Here is a 21,681-nt window from a genome sequence, read left to right as displayed (position 1 = left end):
CATCAAGGATCTATTACTTGCCATCTATTAATTACTATATGTTGGTAATTATGACTATTTCCCAAGCGTTCTACGTTGACTGCTTGAGAGGATGTTTGTTCTGCATGGTGGAGTGTGGAGAAGGGCCAAGATTCTTAGGTTAATCTATCTGTGGGTTATGACTTCCCACAATAGCCACCCTGGCCCCCACCAGCCCTTTTATTGGCTCTGATTGGAAAATCCCTACCCATGTGATGGTCCCTGGTCTCTCCTATAGTTTGACCAACAGTTGACCCAAAAGGTTATGGTCTTTAGTGTTTTAATTATATCCACGACTAGATACTGGGGTCTGTGTTCTTCAAAGTGTGGGGCTGCCTATTCTCCCAGGAACCAAATGGCCTCCGTCTTAAGAAAGTATGCTTACTAGGAAATATCCTGCCTACCTTAGGAATAAATGCAACTTAAGGAAAAAATAAGAGAGCTGAAAAAGCTGGTGCCATTTGAAAAAAAAAAGGGGGAAGGAATGAGATTTAACAGGTGCTCAAAACTTCTTCGATACAAAATATTTGGTCGTGTATTCATAATTTGCTTGACAAATAACGATGGCAATAACAAAAGGAACTTCTTAAAAGAGAAGAGAAAGACCCACGGAGCTCTGGAGTTTCTGTTGGAACAAGACTCTTCTGTTGTGCTTATATACAGTTAAGTTCGTTTAGTGTCTGATCCAGTGTCTGATGTAAGCCCACGTTCTCTTCTTTGGCCTGGGCAAATTTCTCTTCCAGGTCATCAATTGTCTTTTCCAGTTTTGCAACCGTTCTCTCTGCAAATTCAGCACGGGTCTCAGCCTCTTTCAGTTTGTCAGACAGAAGTTTAATTTCTTCTTCATATTTGTCCTCCTTTTCAGAATAGTTTTCAGATGCAGCTTCCAGCGATTTCAGATTGTTAGTAACATTCTTCAGTTATTTTCCACATCACCACATTTTAGTTCAGACACCTCCGCACACACCTCTGCACGCTCCTCTGCCCTCTCCAGCTCACCCTCCAGGATGACCAGCTTACGAACTACCTTCTCGTATTTGCGGTCAGCCTTTTCCGCAATGTGCTTGGCCTCTTTGAGCTGCATCTCCTGAATCTCCATCTTCTCCTGATCCTTCATGGCCCGGTTTTCTATCACCTTCATTCCTCTTTCACTCTCATCTGCAGCTTTTTCTGCCTCCTCCAGCTTCTGCAGGGCTGTGTCCAGTCGTTCCCGAGCCCTGTCCAACTCCTCCTCAATGAGCTGGATGCGTCGGTTGAGGGCGGCCACATCACCTTCAGCTTTCTCGCGCCGGGGGCGCTTGCAGTTCAGCTCCCGCTGCAGGCCCTGCACGGCCTTCCGCCTCGTTCGCCTGCTACTGCAGGGCCTGGATCTTGCGTTTCACCACCTCCAGGGAGTTGAGGCGGCGCGGAGGCGCAGAGGTGCAGGGGCAGCGGCGGACCTCGTCTGGGCTCGGCTCTGCCGAGAGCTGCACGGTCGCACCCGGCCCCACAATCCTTTGCCTGTGAGGGGGACTCCCCCGCCTCTCCCCGCCCCCCTGCCACATTTTCTTAATCCAGTCTATCACTGATGGATATTTGGGTTGGTTCCAAGTCTTTGCTATTGTCAATAGTGCCGCAATAAACATACGTGTGCATGTGTCTTTATAGCAGCATGATTTATTATCCTTTGGGTATATGCCCAGTAATGGGATGGCTGGGTCAAATGGTATTTCTAGTTCTAGATCCTTGAGGAATGGCCACACTGACTTCCACAATGGTTGAACTAGTTTACAGTCCCACCAACAGTGTACAAGCTTTCCTATTTCTCCACATCCTCTCCAGCACCTGTTGTTTCCTGACTTTTTAATGACCACCATTCTAACTGGTGTGAGATGGTATCTCATTGTGGTTTTGATTTGCATTTCTCTGATGACCAGTGATGATGAGCATTTTTTCATGTGTCTGTTGGCTGCATAAATGTCTTCTTTTGAGAAGTGTCTGTTCATATTCTTTGCCCACTTTTTGATGGGGTTGTTTCATTTTTTCTTGTAAATTTAAGTTCTTTGTAGATTCTGGATATTAGCCCTTTCTCAGATGGGTAGATTGTAAAAATTTTCTCCCATTCTGTAGGTTGCCTGTTCACTCTGATGTAGTTTCTTTTGCTGTGCAGAATCTCTTTAGTTTAATTAGATCCCATTTGTCAGTTTTGGTTTTTGTTGCCATTGCTTTCGGTGTTTTAGTCATGAAGTCCTTGCCCACGCCTATGTCCTGAATGGTATTGCCTAGGTTTTCTTCTAGGGTTTTTATGGTTTTAGGTCTAACATTTAAGTCTTTAATTCATCTTGAATTGATTTCTGTATAAGGTGTAAGGAAGGGATCCAGTTTCAGCTTTCTACGTATGGCTAGCCAGTTGTCCCAGCACCATTTATTAATAGGGAATCCTTTCCCCATGTCTTGTTTTTGTCAGGTTTGTCAAAGATCAGATGGCTGTAGATGTGTGGTATTATTTCTGAAGGCTCTATTCTGTTCCATTTGTCTATATCTCTGTTTTGGTACCAGTACCATGCTGTTTTGGTTACTGTAGCTTTGTAGTATAATTTGAAGTCAGGTAGTGTGATGCCTCCAGCTTTGTTCTTTTGGCTTAGGATTGTCTTGGCAATGCAGGCTCTCTTTTGGTTCCATGTGAACTTTAAAGTAGTTTTTTCAATTCTGTGAAGAAAGTCATTGGTAGCTTGATGGGGATGGCGTTGAATCTATGAATTACCTTGGGCAGTATGGCCATTTTCACGATATTGATTCTTCCTATCCATGAGCATGGAATGTTCTTCCATTTCTTTGTGTTCTATTTTATTTTGCTGAGCAGTGGTTTGTAGTTCTCCTTGAAGAGTTCCTTCACATCCCTTGTAAGTTGGATTCCTAGGTATTTTATTCTCTTTGAAGCAATTGTGAATGGCAGTTCACTCATGATTTGGCTCTCTGTTTGTCTGTTATTGGTGTATAAGAATGCTTGTGATTTTTGTACATTGATTTTGTATCCTGAGACTTTGCTGAAGTTGCTTATCAGCTTAAGGAGATTTGGGGCTGAGACGATGGGGTTTTCTAAATATACAATCATGTCATCTGCAAACAGGGACAATTTGACTTCCTCTTTTCCTAATTGAATACCCTATATTTCTTTCTCCTGCCTAATTGCCCTGGCCAGAACTTCCAACACTGTGTTGAATAAGAATGGTGAGAGAGGGCATCCCTGTCTTGTGCCAGTTTTCAAAGGGAATGCTTCCAGCTTTTGCGCATTCAGTATGATATTGGCTGTGGGTTTGTCATAGACAGCTTTTATTATTTTGAGATACGTCCCATCAATACCTAATTTATTGAGAGTTTTTAGCATGAAGGGCTGTTGAATTTTGTCAAAGGCCTTTTCTGCAACTATTGAGATAGTCATATGGTTTTTGTCTTTGGTTCTGTTTATATGATGAATTACGTTTATTGATTTGTGTATGTTGAACCAGCCTTGCATCCCAGGGATGAAGCCAACTTGACCATGGTGGATAAGCTTTTTGATGTGCTGCTGGATTCGGTTTGCCAGTATTTTATTGAGGATTTTTGCATCGATATTCATTAGGGATATTGGTCTAAAATTCTCTTTTTTTTGTTGTGTCTCTGCCAGGCTTTGGTATCAGGGTGATGTTGGCTTCATAAAATGAATTAGAGAGGATTCTCTCTTTTTCTATTGATTGGAATAGTTTCAGAAGGAAAGGTACCAGCTCCTCTTTGTACCTCTGGTAGAATTCGGCTGTGAATTCGTCTGATCCTGGACTTTTTCTGGTTGGTAGGCTATTAATTATTGTCTCAATTTCAGAGCCTGTTATTGGTCTATTCAGGGATTCAACTTCTTCCTGGTTTAGTCTTGGGAGGGTGTATGTATCCGGGAATTTATCCATTTCTTCTAGATTTTCTAGTTTATTTGCATAGAGATGTTTATAGTATTCTCTGATCGTAGTTTGTATTTCTGTGAGATCGGTGATGATATCCCCTTTATCATTTTTTGTTGCATCTATTTGATTCTTCTCTCTGTTCTTCTTTATTAGTCTTGCTAGTGGTCTATCGATTTTGTTGATCTTTTCAAAAAACCAGCTGCTGGATTCATTGATTTTTTGAAGGTTTTTTGTGTCTCTATCTCCTTCAGTTCTGCTCTGATTTTAGTTATTTCTTGCCTTCTGCTAGCTTTTGAATTTGTTTGCTCTTCTTCTCTAGTTCTTTTAATTGTGATGTTAGGGTGTCAAATTTAGATCTCTCCTGCTTTCTCTTGTGGGCACTTAGTGCTATAAATTTCCATCTACACACTGCTTTAAATGTGTCCCAGATATTCTGGTATGTTGTGTCTTTGTTCTTATTGGTTTCAAAGAACATCTTTATTTCTGCCTTCTTTTTGTTATGTACCCAGTGGTCATTCTGGAGCAGGTTGTTCAGTTTCCATGTAGTTGAGTGGTTTTGAGTGAGTTTCTTAATCCTGAGTTCTAGTTTGATTGCACTGTGGTCTGAGAGACAGTTTGTTGTAATTTCTGTTCTTTTACATTTGCTGAGCAGTGCTTTACTTCCAACTATGTGGTCAGTTTTGTAATAAGTGTGATGTGGTGCTGAGAATAGTGTATATTCTGTTGATTTGGGGTGGAGAGTTCTGTAGATGTCTATTAGGTCTGCTTGGTGCAGAGCTGAGTTCAATTCCTGGATATCCTTGTTAACTTTCTGTCTCATTGATCTGTCTAATGTTGGCAGTGGGGTGTTAAAGTCTCCCATTATTATTGTGTGGGAGTCTAAGTCTCTTTGCAGGTCTCTCAGGACTTGCTTTATGAATCTGGGTGCTCCTGTATTCGGTGCATATATATTTAGGATAGTTAGCACTTCTTGTTGAATTGATCCCTTTACCATTATGTAATGGCCTTCTCTGTCTCTTTTGATCTTTGTTGGTTTAAAGTCTGTTTTATCAGAGACTAGGATTGTAACCCCTGCTTTTTTTTGTTTTCCATTTGCTTGGTAGATCTTCCTCCATCTCTTTATTTTGAGCCTATGTGTGTATATGCAGGTGAGATGGGTCTCCTGAAAATAGCACACTGATGGGTCTTGACTCTTTATCCAATTTGCCAGTCTGTGTCTTTTAATTGGAGTATGTCTTTATCAGCAGTATGAAAACAGACTAATACAGCTTCCTTAAACAAAATAATTATGAGCTAAGAATTTTGTATCCTGTGAAATTAAGCTTCATAAAGGAAGAAGAGATAAAACCCCTTTCAGAAAAACAAATCCTGAGAGAATTCACCACTACTAAGCCAGCATCGCAAAAAAAAAAATGCTAAAAGGATTTCTAAATCTTGAAACAAAATCTTGAAATACACCAAAATAGAACATCCTTAAAGCATAAATTTCACAGGATCTATATAACAATAACACAATGAAAAAAACCATATTCAGGCAGCATCTAGCATGATGACTAGAACAGTACCTCGCGTTTCAATACTAACATTGAATGTAAAAGGCCCAAATGCTCCTCTTAAAAGATGCAGAATTGCAGAATGAATAAAAATCCACCAACCAAGTATCTGTCATCTTCAAGAGCCTCACCTAACACACAAAGACTCACATAACCTTAAGGTAAAAAGATGAAAAAAATATATTCCATGTAAATCAAAACCAAAAGCAAGCAGGAGTAGCTATTCTATCAGACAAAACAGACTTTAAGGCAACAACAGTTAAAAAAGACAAGGAGGGATATTATATAATGATAAAAGGATTAGTCCAACAGGAAAACATCACAATCCTAAATATACATGCATCTAACACTGGAATTCCCAAATTTATAAAACAATTACTACCAGACCTAAGAAATGAGATGGATGGCAACACAATAATAGTAGGGGACTTAAATACTCCACTGACAGCACTAGAGAGGTCATCAAGACAGAAATTCAACAAAAAAAAGTGGACTTAAACTCCACCCTAGAACAAGTAGACTTAACAGATATTACAGAATAGTCTACACAACAACTACAGAATATACATTCTTTTCATCAGCACATGAAACATTCTCCAAGATTGACCATGTAATAAGCCACAAAACAAGTCTCAATAAATTTAAGAAAATCAAAATTATATCAAATATTCTCTCAGACTACTGTATAATAAAATTGAAAATTAAATCCAAAAAGAAATGCTCAAAAACTATACAAACATATGAAGATTAAATAATCTTCTCCTGAAAGATCTTTGAGCCAACAATAAAATCAAGGAGGAAATTTAAAAATTCTTTGAACTGAACAATAATAGTGACACAACCTATCAGAACCTCTGGGGTACAGCAAAACACAGTGCTAAGGGGAAGTTCATAGCATTAAATGCGTATGTCAAAAAGTCTGAAAGAGCACAAATAGACAATCTAAGCTCACACTTCAAGGAACCAGAGAAACAAGAACAAACCAAACCCAAACCTAGCAGAAGAAAAGAAATGACAAAGATCAGAACAGAACTAAATGAAATTGAAATAATTAAATACAAAAGATAAATAAAACAAAAAGCTGGTTCTTTGAAACCATAAACAAAATCAATATACCATTCGTAAGCTTGGCCAAGAAAAGAAGAGAGAAGATCCAAATAAGGCCAATTAGGAATGAAACAGGAGATACTACAACCATACCACAGAAATACAAAAGATTATTCAAGACCGCTATGAATACCTTTATGCACACAAACTAGAAAATCTAGAGGAGATGGATAAATTCCTGGAAAGATACAACACTGCTAGATTAAACCACAAAGAAATAGAAACTCTGAATAGACCAATAAGAAGTAGCAAGATGGAAACAGTAATAAAAAAAATTGCCAACAAAAAGTCCTGGACCAGAGGGATTCACAGTTGAATTCTATCAGATATTCAAAGAAGATTTGTTACCAATCTTATAGAAAATATTCCAAAAGTCAAAGAGGGAATCCCCCTAAATCATTTTATGAAGGCAATATCACTCTAATATCAAAACCAGGAAAAGACATAACAACAACAACAACAAACCATAGCCCAATATGAAAATAGATGCAAAAATCCTCAACAAATTACCAGCTAACCAAACCCAACAGCATATCAAAAAGATAATCCACAATGATCAAGTGGGTTTCATACCAGGGATGCAGGGATGGTTTAACATAAGCAAGTCAATAAATGTGATACACTACATAAATAGCATTAAAATAAAAAATTACATGATCATCTCAACAGATGCAGGAAAAGCATTTGACAAAATCCAGCATCACTTTAAAACTAAAACCCTCAGCAATAGAAGGGACATTTCTTAATGTTAAAAAGCCATCTATGAAGATCCCATAGCCAACATTATACTGAATGGGAAAGAGTCGAAAGCATTTTGCCTGAGAACTGGAACAAGACAAGGATGCCCACTTTCACCACTTCTATTCAACCTAGTACTGGAAGTCCTAGCCAGAGCAATCAGACAAGAGAAATAAATAAAGGACATCCAAATCTGTAAAGAGGAAGTCAAACTGTTCCTGTTCACCAATGATATAATCGTATACTTAGAAAACCCTAAATACTCATCCAAAAAGCTCCTAGATGTGATAAATGAATTTAGTAAAGTTTCAGGATACAAAATCAATGTACACAAATCAGTAGCACTGCTATACACCAACAGCAAGCAAGCTGAGAATCAAATCAAGAACTCAATCCCTTTACCATAGCTGCAAATAAAATAAAATAAAATAAAATAAAATAAAATAAAATAAAATAATAAAATAAAATACTTAGAACTATATCTAACTAAGGACGTGAAACAGTGCTGAAGGAAATCATAGATGGTCGGACATGGTGGCTCATGCCTGTAATCCCAGCACTTTGGGAGGCCGAGGTGGGTGGATCATGAGGTCAGGAGTTCGAGACCAGCCTGACCAACATGCTGAAACCCCGTCTCTACTAAAAACAAAACAAAACAAAGTTAGCCGGGCGTGGTGGCATGTACCTGTAATCCCAGCTACTCAGGAGACTGAGACAGGAGAATTGCTTGAACCCAAGAGGTGAAGGTTGCAGTGAGCAGAGATTGAGCCACTGCCCTCCAGCCTGGGTGACAGAGGGAGACCCTGTCTCAAAAAAAAAAAAAAAATTGCAGATGACACAAACAAATGAAAACACATCACATGCTCATGGATGGGTAGAATCAATGTTGTGAAAATGACCATACTGCCAACATCAATCTATAAATTCAATGTAATTCCTGTGAAAATACCCTCATCCTTTTTCACATAACTAAAAAAAAAAAATCCTAAAATTCATACAGAACCAAAAAAAAAGCCTGTATATTCAAAGTAAGACTAAGCAAAAATAGCAAATCTGGAGGCATCACATTACCTGACTTCAAAGGATACTATAAGTCTACAGTTACCAAAACAGCATGGTACTGGTATAAAAATAGGCAAGTAGACCAATGGAACAGAATAGAGAACCCAGAAATAAAGCCAAATACTTACAGCCAACTGATCTTTGACAAATCAAAACAAAACCTAAAGTGGGGAAATGACACCCTATTCAACAAATGGTGCTGGGATAATTGAAAAGCCACATGTAGAAGAATGAAACTGGCTCCCATCTTTCACCTTATACAAAAATCAACTCAAGATGAATCTAAGACCTGAAACCGTAAAAATTTTAGAAGATAACATCAGAAAAAAATCTTCTAGACATTGGCTTAGGCAAAGATTTCATGACCAAGAACCCGAAAGCAAATGCAACAAAAACAAAGATAAATAGATGGAACTTAATTAAACTAAAAAGCTTCTGCACAGCAAAAGAAATAATCAGCGAAGTAAGCAGGCAAATCACAGAATGGGAGAAAATATTTGCAAACTATGCATCTGACCAAGGACTAATACCCAGAATATACAAAGAACTCAAAAAAAGAAACCAAAACCAAATAATCCCATCAAAATGTGAGCTAAGGACATGAATAGACAATTCTCAAAAGAAAATATACAAATGGCCACAAACATGAAAAAATGCTCAACATCACTAATTATCAGGGAAATGCAAATCAAAACCACAATGTGATGCCACCTTACTCCTGCGAGAAAGGCCGTAATTAAAAAATGAAAAAAATAATAGATGATGGCATGGATGTAGTGAAAAGGGAACACTTTTACACTGTTGGTGGGAAAGTAAACTAGTACAACCACTATGAAAATAAGTACGGAGACTCCTTAAAGAAGTAAAAGTAGAACTACCATTTGATCTAGCAACCCCACTACTGGGTAATCATCCAGAGGAAAAGAAGTCATTATATGGAAAATTCACTTGCACACACATGTTTATAGCTGCACAATTCACAATTGCAAAAATATGGAACCAGCCTAACTGCTCATCAACCAACAAGTGGATAAAGAAAATATGGTTGCATTTGCAGCAACCTGGATGGAGTTGGAGACCATCATTCTAAGTGAAGTAACTCAGGAATGGAAAACCAGATGTCATATGTTCTCACTTATAAGTGGAAGCTAAGCTATGAGGATGTAAAGGCATAAGAATGACATAATGGACTTTGGGGACTGGGGGGAGTGGGGGAGGGAGTGAGGGATAAAAGACTACACATTGGGTATAGTGCACACTGCTTGGGTGATGGGTGCACCAAAATCTAGAAATCACCACTAAAGAACCTATCCATGTAATGAAACACCACCTTTCCCCAAAAACCATTGGAAAAAAAAAATTAACCTTTGGGTGATCACCTATAAAGTGAAGGTAAATTTTTTGATCCCTGATTCTGAATGCTATTTAATATTTAAAAGTTGAAGAGAAGAAGGAAAGTTATCAGACAAGACTAAAAGAAGTGAGCAGCGAGAAAAAACAAAAGAAAGTGTTATCTCAGAAGCCAAGTTATGAAAGGGTTTCTAAAGGATGGCATCATCAACTGCATTAAATATTGTTGGAAAGGCTAGTAAGATAAAGTGAGAACTGACTTGCTCTCATGGGTCTGGGATTCCCCTCTCCTACTTGGAAACACCCAGAATTCCAGACTGGTGAAGCTACTTCTACTCTGTTAGGCAGCACCAGGAGCAGTAGTAGCATCAGATAAAGCAGATGAGAATAACAAAGCAAAGGGTCTGAAAATTGAACTGCTCTTGAAATCATAGTCTGCAAAAGGAGGCCAGGACCTTGTAATCAACATAAACAGTGTGACTGCCTGCTAAAATGCAAGATATAAATAAGATCCAGAGGCTAATATAACATACAAAATACAAAGAAATCATGTCTCATACAAGAAAATCAACCTGAAGGAGAAAAGGCAATCAACACCAAAAGGTAAGGCTCATACTGAGATGAGTCAGATCTTGGAATTATTCGAAAAGGATTTTAAAGCAGCCCACATACATGCTTCAATAATCAATTATAAATTCTTTTGAAACAAATAAAAATAAACCCAGTCATGAAATAGAAATTATAAAAAGAACCAAATAGAAATTAAAGAACCAAAAAACATAATAATGGAAAAATAAATTTGCCGAATGGACTTAATATTAGAGTGGATATGACAAAGGAGAGAATCAGTGAATTTAAAGACATATCAATAAAATTTATCCCAATCCAAACAACAGGGAGAATGCAGACTGTAAAATAAACAAACAAACAGAAAACAAAAATAGCACCTCCAACACCTGTGGGACAAAATCAAAAGATCCATCATGTGTTGTATTAGAAGCCCACAGGATGGGAGAAAGTGAACCTGAAAGAGTATTCAAGGAAATAATGGCTAAAAATTTCCCAAATTGGGCAAAAGACATAATCTTGCAGATTCAAGAAGCTGAGTGATCTCAAATAGAATAAACTCAAAGAAACCTGTGCCAAGACATATCATAAATAAATTTCTAAAAATAACTGAAGACAAAAAAATATATATTGAAAGCAGCCATAGAGAAACAATGCATTTCCTATAGGGACACCAATTCAAGTGATGACGAACTTTCATCTGAAAGCACAGAGAACAAAAGGGCTAAAAGAAAATAACTTTCAACTGTCAATTCTACATTCAACAAAAGTGTACTTCAAAAATCAAGGCAAAATAAATACTTTTTCAGATGAAGGAAAACAAAAAGAGTGTGTTGCCAGCAGGTCTACTGTTAAAGGTTGATGAAAGGAAATTCTTAAAACGAAAAGCACCAGCATGGCACATGTATACATATGTAACTAACCTGCACAATGTGCACATGTACCCTAAAACTTAAAGTATAAAAAAAAAAAAAAAAAAAAAAAAAAAAAAACCGAAAAGGAAATGATAAGAGAAAGAACCTTAGAGCACTAGGAAAGAAGGAGGAATAAAAAGAAGTATAGCTACACGTAATAGTCTATCCTTTTCCTCATGAGTTTTATAAATCATATTTTATGAATGAAACAAAAAGTTTAACATCATCTCAGACTCAAGACAATGGTACTTAAAATGGCAAAGGTAAAATATAGTGTTAAAATATTGATATCAGTAGAGGAATTATTTGTCATACATATATACAGTAACACACAGAACAACCACTATAAAAAATACACAAAAAACAATATAAAAAAGCCAAGATAGAATCCAAAGAAATGTTCAAGTAATGTATCATAAGGAGTGGGAGAGAGAGGAAAGAAAACAAATAGTTTTATATAAAGTTAAAATTGGAAGTTTCTTGAAAAATTCAACATGTAATCATCCATAATCCAGCAATTGCACTCCTATGCATTTTACATGTTCACATATAATTGTTCATAGCAAACTTTTTTATCCATAATTGCCCCAAACTGGAAGCAGCTCAGATGTTCTACAACGGATGAATGGTTAAAGAAACTGTGGTACACCCATACCACAGAACACTACTCAGGAAAGAAAAGGAACGGACTATTGATACATGCAACAACTTGCATGAATGTCTAGGATGAAACAATTAATCTCTAAAGTTTACATACTCTATAATTCCATCAATATAGCATTTTGAAATGACAAAATTTTCCAAATGGAGAACGGATTTATGGTTGTAAGAGATTGGGATACAGGAGTCAGGGAGTAGCTGGATGTGGAATGGGAGCGAGGTCCACATCCATATATTAAGACTGAGTGAACTTTCATTATTTTATTAGTGCCAAAATATTCTCTCTCTCTCTCTCTCTCGTTCTCTTTCAATGGTAGCAGAAGTAAAGAGGGAAGAGGGAGAAATTAGTTTCCAAAGGGTAACTTTGACTGGTGAGGCCTGGAGTCCTGTTTATTTGTAACTGTACTACAAAAATGACATAGGGCTAACAAGTGCTGTTATTTAACAAGCAGCAGCCTGAGAGAGTTGAGCAAACAATCTCCATGTATTTCAAATGATCACCAAAACCAAGAATGGAGCAATGAGAGGATAAGCATAATGCATTAACTGAGTCACTGTCTCCATTTCTTCCTGGGAAAATGCAAAAATACAAAACACACACACCCAAAAGGATACAATGAAATCCCTTCTGAGATGTCTTTCATTTCACTGGGAGACAGGATGTGACTTAAATAGATTTTATGGTATTCTTAAAAAATAAAATTACCTTGAGTAAGGACATGATATAAATCACAAGTAGTATGTTCTGTGAAAATGTCATGGAGAAGAATTCCATAGCTGCAGATCTTTTATCTAAAAATAAACAAAAGACAGCAATTACACATTGCCCTGCATAAAACACTGAACAATTACAGTTGCATAGGTTTTTCAAAAATTCCAATATATTCAGTACTATGCTTACAACACCTTTTCCAACATGAATACACTTCTACATGAAAAAATCCATTAGTGCTTTCTTTAAGCCAGATTGCTTGGTAGACAAGCTCTGAGAATTATCAGTCTTAATCAAAAAGGCATGTGTCTATGGAACAGTTTTTTTTTTCTTTTCCCTCCTTTTAGCGTCTTTGTCATGTAATAAATTAATTATTCACATTTATATCCACTTCACTTTTATGTAGAGACTAGGCCTATATCAAGTATCTCTTTGTTTATCTATCTTAGTCAAAGTGTGGTCTGATTTGGCCTAATTTATCTTGTTCCCTTAAAGAAACATTTTCTAATGCCCTAATCTGTTTCCTATAAAAACATATAATCCCATATTCCTGAAGTCTCAATTACTTTTACAATAAACATTTTCCTATGTCATTCATTAAATATCACTATTTTTGTATTAGTTTGCTAAGGCTGCTGTAGCAAATAGGGCAAACTGGGAGGTTTAAAGTGGCAGAAATTTGTTCTCTCACAGATCTGGAGTCTAGTGGCTCCAAAGTCAAGGTCTTGGCAGGGCCATGCTCCTCCTGAAGCCTCCTGGGAAAAGTCTTTCCTTGCCTTTTCTATTTTCCAGTGGTTGCTGGCAGTTCTTGGTGGCAGATGCATGACTCCACTCTTTGATTCCATTGTTGTATGGATTCTCTCTGTGAATCTGTGTCCAGTTTTTCCTCTTCTTATAAGGACATTAGTTACTAGATTTGAGTCCACCCTAATTCAATATGTCCTGATTTTAATTTAATTACATCTGTAATGACCCTATTGCCAAGTAAAGTAATATTCACACATACTGAACATACCTAACATATCAAGTTAGGACTTGAACACAATTTTGGGGGGAATGCAATTGAACCCAAACAATTCAGAAGTTATATCTTAACTCATGCTAGTAGATTATGATAAGAAAGATATGTGTTAGTTAATAGTGTTCACGTGCAACTCTAAGATTAATAAAATATTTTTCTGATTATAGTTTTCTTAATGTAATTAAAGTAACTGAGAAAATATACACATGATTTCCAGCTTTTTACACTTACAGGGATATGTCAACTTGAATAGAGAAAAATTAAGTCATGTTCACAGTTGAGTATAATTTACATAGTATTTTGAATAATGAAGGATTTGTTTACTTCTGCATGGATGATTCCTGTATATGATACATATTTGAAAAGCACAAAAAGAAATAATCTTTCATCCTTCTCCAAGCCATTTCCTTCCCTAGAAACAATTATGGTATTAGTACTTTGTGAATTTTTCCAGAAATATTTTTCGCACATACAAGCTATATATGTATGTATGTATGTATGTATGTATGTATGTATGTATCTATCTATCTATCTATCTATCTATCTAACCTTTTATCTATCTCTATTATCTATCTATTAAAAAGTCACAACACAAATTGTAGCATAGTATCCACATTCTGCACCATTCTCTTTCACTTAATAAACAAAACTCACTTTTTACCCCTTATTCTCTTCTAGGTACTGTCCTATTTCTTCAGCTTCTTTTTATCAAAACACCTGCAGCAAGTCTTCTCTCCACATTGTTCCCTTTGACTCACTTCCTCCTCCCCCTTGCCCCCTCCCCACTCCACTAGAATTGCCTCCACCCTCCAATAGTGATCCCCTGCATCACTGTCACTTTCACTTACCCTATCTTCCTACACGTCACTTCCTCCTATTAATCATGATAATTTATGTATATTTGTTAATTGGTTGTCTCTCAACTAGAATGTAAGCTCCACAAGTGCAGGGGCATTAATTGTCTTAGTAGCTATTTTACTCCCAGCAGCAATTTGATGATGAAAAACAGTATCTTGTAGTTTTAATTTACACTTCTCTTAATATGAGAGAGGGTGATCACCTTTTCAGATGTTTAAGAGTTATTTCTATTTTTGTTTTAATGTACTATCTGTACTATCCATACATATTCTTTGTCTATTTTTAATTAGGTCTTGGTTTTATTCTCATTGATTTGTAGGAATTTTATATGTCAAGAAAATTCGGATTTTTTTCCTCTCTGACCTGCTCTTCACCACCATACCACAGTCCTTCCTTTCATTCCTCAGCTGGCCTCATTTGGATTTAAATATTCTTTGCTTTTCAAGCTCGCTCCAATTTCCATGCTTTTGAAATACGCTGTCCTTCTATTACAGAGTTCATAAATTAGGCGCAGGCATCATTGTCCCCACGTTGTCTTCCCTTGCCCACCTTCATGCCAAAGTGGGTTTACCATTCAGTCAGTTACTAGTACGGATGCTCAGTTTCCATAAGAAAATGTTACTCCTATCTTCTATACTGCATATAATCAAAACATATAAATTTGCCACCAGTCAGCAACTTGGAATATTTATAAATCAGATTTATTGCCAGAAAATTTAAGTTCACCTCTCTGCCCTTTCTGTAACTACTCATGTATCCTATTTGGCTTTTTTCACCAGAGAGCTTTGATCCAAATCAGCTAATCCCATTTAGCAACTTTTGGAGACCTTTGGTTGATAATATAATTATATCTCTATTAATAGCCATAACTTCTTTTAACTTTATATATATATAAGCTACTTCAAAATCTTTTAGAAGTGGCATATAAAAAAATTTATATAGCATCCAGTGGAATACCTGGCACATATATTAAAGAAAGAATAATGATATTCTGATGATTAAAGAATAAATTCTGTATAATGCTTTTTTCTTTTCTTAACTTTTAAGTTCATGGGTACATGTGCAGGATGTGCAGGTTTGTTATAATACATAGGTAAACGTGTGTCATGGGGAAACTTTTATACGGATTACTTCATCAGACAGGTATTAAGTCTAGTACTCATTAGTTATTTTTCCTGATCCTCTCCCTCCTCTCACCTTCCAACCTCCAGTAGGCCCCAGTGTGTGCTGCTCCCCTCTATGTTTCCATGTGTTCTCATCATTTAGCTCCCACTTATAAGTGAGAACATGTGGTATTTGGTTTTCTGTTCCAGTGTTAGTTTGCTGAAGATAATGGCTTCCAACGCCATTCATGTCCCTGCAAAGGACATGATCTTGTTCCTTTTTATGGCTGCATAGTATTCCATGGTGTATATATACCACATTTTCTTAATCCAATCTGTTGTTGATGGGCATTTAGGTTGATTCCATGTCTTTGCTATTGTGAATAGTGCTGCAATGAACATTCACATCCATGTGCTTTTATGGTAGAATAATTTATATTCCTCTGGGTATATACCCAGTGATGGAATTGCTGGGTCGAATGTTAGTTCTCCTTTAAGTTCTTTGAGGAATTGCCATACTGCTTTCCATAATGGTTGAACTAATTTACACTCCCATCACCAATGTATATACGTGTTTTTTTTTTCTCTACAACCTCACCAGCATCTGTTATTTTTGGACTTTTTAATAATAGGGATTCTGACTGGTGTGTGATGGTGTATCATTGCGGTTTTGATTTGCATTTCTCTAATGATCAGTGATATTGAGCTTTTTTCCTATGCTAGTTAGCTGCAGGTATGTCTTTGCTTAGGATGATGGCTTCCAGCTCCAGCTTTTCTCAAATTAAGAAAAATCTTACATATAGAAGGTTGTTGAAATGGTAAAATATAGCATAATTTTTCAAAAAATAATAAAATGATTAGCAACTGTATATTGCTCCCAGCTCTAACATGAATGAATAACATGCAAAGTGTCTGTTTAATGTTAAGTTGTATTAGATAATATCTGCAGTTCAGGGTAGATTTAATTCCAGATTTGCTATTTCAAATGTAGCAATTGTAGATTTTCTTTTACTATCTTCTCCTTATAATAAGAAATAGATTATTTACATTGCAAAATTATACAAACAAATAGAGCCCCTTACACATAATGTGCTTGTGAATGAGAAGCATAGGTGAGTATGGTCATATACAAGTTCAGAAATCTCAGCTTTCTCAGAAATGGAAGGGAAAGCTCACAAATCATAATGTTATTGCAACATTTCTGGTAGAATGAGACATTTGGAGGGCAAAATTTAATGAAACACTTTGTATAACTTTAAAAGTTTTACATTTTAACTGACATTTGAATATATTAGACAACATAAAAAGAAACTTTCCATTTTAAACTCAGTATGTTGGAGTAAACAACTAATATGCATAATATTACACCAAAAAGTGACATTATATCAGTATAATAGAAGTCTGGATTGAGTTTTGTTGAAATTTGATAAAGCTTGGCGAGATTACATTAAAAGTGGAAGAGAAAATTTCAAGCAAATTAAAAATTTTTAAATGACTATCCCAGTGTCATTCTTACTTTTTAAAATAATTCAATTAATTCATTAATGAGTGCTTATAATGTGTGCCAAGATTGTTTTGGACACTAGAATGAATGAATGGATGTTAATAGTTCAATATTCTGACTAGGCCTTTGAACTAAGCCTTTCAGGTTTTCATAAAACATTTATTTTTGCATAGAAAATACCTGACCACCCATCTAGAATGTTCCAGAATGTTCTTGAATGTTCTCCATTCTGCCTACCTATTTTTTTTGTTTTATTTTAAACACTCAAGTCAATTCTATCTAGCCCCTTCTGTAGAACCTTTTGTGACCCTTTGGCACAAGACCTTGCACATAGTAGATGACCAATAAGTATTTGTTAGTTTAATATCAATGATGGAAACAGCATTCAAAAGGTACTATAAATATGCCTTCAAACACATTCATTTTTATGAAAGACTAAACATGTGAATCTAGTACTATATGGTAAATAGAAATCTGCTAGAAGGGGGAAATGTGGATTCCCCTAACTAAAGAGTTCTATAATTCAATAAATATAGATAAGTAAATAAGCCATTAAGGACAGGTGTATTTCAACTTAAAAGTTTACATGATTGCAAGAGTCAAATCTATCTTGAGTAGCATTGGTAGACTTAGCAAATGAAAATATGGGCCACTCAGTTAAATGTGAATTTCAGATAAACAACAAAAAAGTTTTTTTGTAAAAGTATGGTGTTGTTTATCTGAAATTTAAATTTTACTAGGCTTCTTGTATTTTGTGTGGCAACCCTAATCTTGAGGCGTAGTTCTGTCCTGTTTTGTGCTAAAGGCCAACACTAGGTTTTCTAGTGGAGAAGTTAGTGGGCACACTGCCACTTTGTGGCAGCCAAGAGCAACGACATTATCGCTTTTGGGAGAAAAGAGGTGGTAGTCCAATGATTATTTTATTTCCAGTGTGCATAACATATCAGATACTAAGATAAACTAAAGTGACCTTTAAAGAAAGAAGTATGGAAACCGCCATGCTTATCACAGATAACATTAGTTATGGTTGGCATGGTGGCAAGATTTATCTCCTTTCTGAAGAACTGATATGCCAACATTTCTACATAAGGTTTTGGAGAAATGGGAGGATGGCTTTACCAGTGAATATTGCCAGAAACAATATGTGAACTATTCTCATGTGACCGGCAGTAATTATAAGGAACTGCATATAAGAACATGATGGTATGAACTGCCAACACAGTTCTGCTTTTATTTAGCACTATCAAGCCAACGTTTGTTTTTACAAGACCTCTAAGGCAGTCATTTTTACCAGTAAGAAGGCGAAAGGATAAACCAATTTCCTGAAGGTTGCATACCAGATCAATAATAGAGTTGGAGGGACGAGTAAAAATTCCCTACCTTCCAACTGTTGAAGACTTTCATTAACTCAGGATCACTATTGTTTTCTGAAATGAGCCTCTTTCAAGACCCTTAAAATATTATTTCAGAAATACTAGCCATACATGTGGAAGTAATAATCTTGTGATAATTTAAGGCATCCTTGTAGAAACTAAAGAAATCCCAAGTTAAAAATTCTCAGATATCTTCAGAATCTCCAAAGCAAACAGAACCTTCAAAAATTTATCTTCCGTTGTCCCTTTTTCTTCTTAATGAATCATTTACCTTATACTTTTGTTTTTTTGAAGAATAAGTATTCTTGAGATATATTTTTTAAATCCACACAAGAATATATTTAAAAGTTTGTTGACAATAAGCTATCAAAAACTTATTTACTAATACTGTAAAAATTATTTTAATTAATCCTTAATTTTGTGTGGCTACACTTAACACTCAAACCTTGACAATAAACAGAGGTAGAAAGTAGAGGTCCAAATATACACCATATCATTATTTTCATTTGTATTAGAAACTACAGCAGGTATAATATATGTTAAAGTATTTGAAGCTATTTTTACCCTGAAAAATAAGAAGTTATTGGGCCTTATTCATCTTTAAAAAATTATGGGCTTAGTAGTTGTCAAGCAAAGGCAAATATTGGTTGATTTTCCAGAAGCCACAGTTGGCTATAATACTTTATTGAGAGTGTTTCAGTTTCATCTTGATGGAAGATTACCCAATACATCAAAATTTCAGTAATTTGTCTACAGACAGTTGACAATTAGAAAAATATGTATGTCACATTATTTAGTTTAGCAATCTGCCAAATATGCCATGTAATTCTATGACGGAAGAAACAGGGCAAGGTCATGCTGGCCTTAACCACTTGCTGGAAGAACTGCTGACCTTACACAACCCTTTAACAGTGACCTGGGTGTGCCAGAAAATAAGTAGATAGTGTGGAAAAGAGAGATCATATGAGACTGGGTGGGAAATGAGTATGAACAGAATCTACTACACTAACGCAAATTCTTTTGGTGTGTTTGTGTGATTTATAGTATGTGAAAAGAGGGTCACAATGTATTCAGACAAAATCAGTACCATGCAGAATGCTTTACTAAAATACAGGTTTGTATCACAAAATAAGTTGCGGGTGATATTGGAAAGTGAGTGTTTCTATTTTAAGAGTAGCTGGTCATAAGTTCAGGACTTCTTTTGCTACCTTTGTCCATAGAAATACAATGACTTCCAGGGCTTAGATTTTCCCTGTGCATTTGTATATAAGTACAAATCTGTGCTGCTATTATTCTGTTACTTATTTTGCTTACCGGTATTGCTTTTTTTGTCACTCCTCTGCAATGTACCTTCCACCTCTTTGGTGTGTCTGAATAGTATCCAGTTCCATTCTACCACTTTCTTCCCATTCTTAATCCAAATGATGTCATAACATAATTTATTCTTACAGAGTTTATCCGGAAACTCACTCAACAAGGCACAGTAATTATCCTATCTTTGACAATGAAGAAAACGTGAATATATGAGCAATGTTAATAATTAGCAGAGACCCAAATTGTTTTATTTTTATGTATTTATTTTTTTAAGACGGGTCTCGCTCTGCTGCCCAGGCTGGAGAAAAGTGATGTGATCATGGCTCACATGATCCCTGTGAGCTCAGTCTCTGTGAGGCTGCCTTGACCTCATGGGCTCAAGCAATCCTTTCCCCTTAGCCTGCTGAGTAGGGGGACCACAGGTGCGCATCACCATGCAAGGTTAATTTTTGCATTTTTATTAGAGATGAGTTTTCACCAGGTTGTCCAGGCTGGTCTTCAATTCCTGGGCTAAAGCGATCCGGCCACCTTGGCCTCCCAAAATGCTGAGATTATAGGCGTGAGCCACTGTGCCCATGCCCACCCTCATCCCCTAAGTCACTTTAAAATCTGGACTTCATTTCATAAAGATACAGCCCTAAGAAATATTACACATGCTCAAATGAAATTATTTAAATCCTGTTCTATAGAAAGTGGAATCCAATAAAAGAAATTGAAGGTAATAATATTCACTTGAATGTGTATGTGTTTTTCGGAATTTAAAAGAAACAAAGTGTTGCAGCTCTTTTAGAATTGATCTAGCAGGTCTTCGGGTTTTTAACTGGAAACCTTCCCCATGTGGAGAGAGGCTGAGAAACAATCAAAATACACATTCTAAATCTCCCAATGATTAGAGATTGTTTTTTATTACTAGTTCGGTTTTGATGATATGAGAATGATTATTTCCTTGGGAAAAGCTAGCACTTGAAAACAATACCATCATCTGAAAACTTGGCTTTCCTTGATCAAATAATATGAATTACTAATCAGTAATTGAAGCAGTCTGTGGAAAGTTAATTTCAGAACTGAAGTGATTTTAAAAATCTATAGTAAAGGGATTCATAGTTTCATCCCCTGAAATCCTGGCAATGTTCCTGGACCTATGCGAAACTTTAAGAACTATTAATAATGTTTAAAAAGTGGTTCTGGAACAAAAAAAGTTTAAATTCTACCCAGAAATACAAAACAGACCTTTTTTCTGTTCATCTTGCTTTTCATATTGTTTTATCTGATGCCAATTTTTGTATTATAAAATCTGTTTTACAGCATTACAGTCTTTCTCACCTGTTCTTGTGTTTTAAGTCAAAATTTTATTAACTCCAATTATTGGCACCAGGGTTGTCATTTAATGTTCTAAGTATCTTTACTTTCAAAGGCAGATATGAGAAAGGTATGAAATTGACAAGCAGGGAAAGGCACTGCAAGAAACTTTCCACTCATTCTTTAAGACACATGTCAAAGGTTATTGCCTATATAAAGTCTTCCCAGACTTCTCCACCCCTTCCAGAATACTAGCTGTATTCTCCTCAGAGTTCCTGTAATCCTTCCCAGGTGTCCTTCCCTTACTACAGTGAGCTCTGAGAATGGGCTGTTCTTATCTGCAACTGTAATGCACAGGACATTGATCATGACATAGCAAGTCTGTCAATCATTGCTTATTGAATAAGTTTCAATATTTTTTGAAAAAATAAATGAATAAAAAGAACTGCAATGTACTGAGAATCTCTCCATGTGCTTACAAAAAGTAGCAACCTAAGTCATCATTAATTAAACACTGAGTGGTCTGGTTAAATATCCAAGTCTAAGTGAATTAGAGAGATTAAAACAAAACAAAATTTATAAACCTGGTAAATACAATTTTCAAGTGAGCACAT

At 36.1% G+C, this 21,681-nt stretch overlaps 1 non-coding gene and 1 pseudogene across 1 annotated transcript; one reads left to right on the top strand and one right to left on the bottom strand.

Moving 5' to 3' along the window:
- Positions 1-586: 586 nt before the first annotated feature.
- LOC100614004 (tropomyosin alpha-4 chain-like) lies at positions 587-1,292 on the bottom strand (annotated as a pseudogene).
- Positions 1,293-20,538: 19,246 nt separating this feature from the next.
- LOC112204271 (U7 small nuclear RNA) lies at positions 20,539-20,600 on the top strand. The gene has a single exon (XR_002937843.1). It is a non-coding gene; the product is annotated as a U7 small nuclear RNA (small nuclear RNA).
- Positions 20,601-21,681: the final 1,081 nt, after the last annotated feature.

This window comes from Pan troglodytes, chromosome 7, assembly GCF_028858775.2.
Source record: "Pan troglodytes isolate AG18354 chromosome 7, NHGRI_mPanTro3-v2.0_pri, whole genome shotgun sequence".
NCBI lineage: Eukaryota > Metazoa > Chordata > Mammalia > Primates > Hominidae > Pan > Pan troglodytes.
This window is presented reverse-complemented; position numbering and strand designations above follow the sequence as displayed.